This window comes from Antrostomus carolinensis, unplaced genomic scaffold (assembly GCF_000700745.2).
Source record: "Antrostomus carolinensis isolate BGI_N321 unplaced genomic scaffold, ASM70074v2 scaffold14132, whole genome shotgun sequence".
In the NCBI taxonomy this organism is placed as follows: domain Eukaryota; kingdom Metazoa; phylum Chordata; class Aves; order Caprimulgiformes; family Caprimulgidae; genus Antrostomus; species Antrostomus carolinensis.
This window is the reverse complement of record NW_010297671.1, coordinates 1-2,574: the sequence shown is the minus strand read 5'-3', so window position 1 is coordinate 2,574 and position 2,574 is coordinate 1.

Sequence of the window (2,574 nt, the reverse complement as noted above, 5' to 3'; positions counted from 1 at the left end):
ATGCTGTCTCTGCTTCTGTCAATTCCAGCATGCTTGCTTTTGGCATCTGTCATGGATCTTGCAAACTGTGTTGACAAAAAGCAATGGGAGATTGTTTCTTCCTCAGCCTTTATATTCAGACTATAGCTGCTTCCTCTTTCCTACTCACATTTTCCCATATGGTGACTTTGGAAAATTCCTCTCCGATTTCACTGGGAAGTGCAGGAAACTCTCGTTGGTAGAGGGTTGCCTGTTACTCTAATTCTGCTGCTCACATCTGGAAAGGATCTGGCTTGGAACGGGGAGACTCGCTCTGAGCTCAGCGCGTGTAACTGACATGGCATGAGCTGAGGGAGCCTGTAGGGGCAAGAGAAATGTTCTTCTCCATTCATCTGATTTCTGACAGCAAAGGTGAGTTTTTCAGCACTTTATTTTTTTAAAAAAAGCTGGATTATCAGACAACATCCAGCAGCCTGCCTTTTCAGCTGCAGCTTTTAGATTAGAAAGGATATAAAGTGTGAGTAACAAACTCAGTTAACCTGTTGATATTGAAGGAGAGGATGTTTTTCCCTCTGTGTGTGTGTGTCCTGTGAGAAATGTGTATGGAGAATAACAGATAGATGAGATATTTTGAACATGATTCTGTTGTTTATTGAGGTAACTGTAATCACAGAGAAGCATATAGTAACTCCTGAAGCTTCAGTTTACTTCTTGAGACTGTGCCACTCTGCCTCTGGTGCTGTGTGGCAGCAAAGTGCAGTGGTGGTTCTGTCTGGACTCAGAAAGATGCAACCACAGAAACTCCTGAGTTGGCTTCAGTGTAACTTTAGTCTTTGGGTGGAAGGACCTGATTTGAGCTACTCCTTTAATAAGATTTCTTAGTAAGACTTTGGATCAGGCCCATGGGAATGAGTTTAAATGGAGTAAGTTACTTCAGACTTTCTTTGAACTAAAAGAAAATCAAAATCATGCCTGGTTTTACTGCCTGGACTCCAGATGCAGGCAGATGTTTCTGTATCCAAAGCATCTCCCTGTGGCACCAGAGCAGCATTCACTTCAAAGGCATTGTAGCAGAAGCATGCATATTGATGACAACGGGGTGAGATTGCCTCAGAAATTTTAGTGAGCAATAGATACAATATTTTATGTTGATTTTTAAACATCTTTTCAGCTATATATGTGGAAAAGTCAGCATGTCACAAATCTATAGAGCCTAATACCAACCATGAGGTACCTGTGTGCTGTGGGAACAGTGTTGGTGTTGTTACAGCCGGGCTGGTTGTGACCTGCATATAAAAGGGGTTTTTTAAAGTTTCTTTTGTAAGTATCTATAAGTAAAGTAAGCTTATATTTAGGAAAAAATACTGTTAGAGTTCCAACATATCATACTTCCTGAGATTATTTTCTGATATTATTTTCTCTAAGATTTCTGAAGTATTTTCTGAGATTAAGTCACCAAATACTGAGGATTTTACTTATCCACTGTTGGCATATTCATATGGCCAATTTTGATCTCACTATTAATATCTAGCTGCCATATAAGGAACACCATCTGATCTCTGGAATGTTTTATAAAGGAGATTAATTTCATTATATTCAGTTTTTACAGATATGGAAGCAGTGGAATAGTGGAGCAGGGGGAAGAGGGATCAAACAATATTTAATGCTTAAAATCACCCAGCATGTTGTTAGCAAAGACCAGGACCAAAGCAAAACCATCTGTGTCTCAGGATGCTCTGTCCTGTAGTCCCACAATCTCCCATTTCTTCAAGTGTAAGTTAATATTTAAGTAAATTGCTGATGATTTTCATGTCTGTAACTAAGAGCAGGATCTCTCCGATGCCTCCCAAGCACCCAAAGTCTGTGAGAGCCCCAGAGGGAGCTTCAGCTGGTGCAAAGCAGCAAAGCCCCGTGGATGTAAATGGAGATGTGGCAGTTCTGACACTGGCTCTGGGAGGTTGTTGTTTCCGATGCCCCTCTGGGCTGGCAGAGGTGAACACAGAGTACTTATTTCATAGTAAGGTCACGAATCCATTGTGCTTTTTCACCTTGAACGATCAGCCTAAATAAGAATGTCTTGTTCCTGTTGAACACTTCTGCGAAGAATAGCTGAAAGGAAAAAAGCCATTACCCGCTCTTACTGCAAATCCTTATGTATGAAATCTGAGACGGGCAACGAATGAGACCGAGGGGGCTGGATTAGGGCCAGCTGGCCCGTCCCGTAGATATTCAACTTCTGTTTGAATTATTTTAACCTGCTCCCAGAAAGATAAAAGCTGAACATTAGCCAGACCTCTAAGGTTCAGATCAGCACTGTCCAAAATCAATAGGAAGCCCGTTTTGTTTTCAGTAGCCATGAGACTGTGTTATTGTTCGATGCCCCCTGAGAGGCATCCTGACAGCCTGAGTCACTTTTCCAGCATACCCTGTTTACATTAACGAGAAGTTTCTTCCCTGTGCAAAACTGCGAGGCACAGTACAACCAACGGTCACACAGAAATAACATTGCATAACCTCCTCTATAAATCTCCGGGATCATCTGGCGTTTCTCAGTATGAAAAAAGCAATAAATAACTCGAGGACCCAGGGACGGGG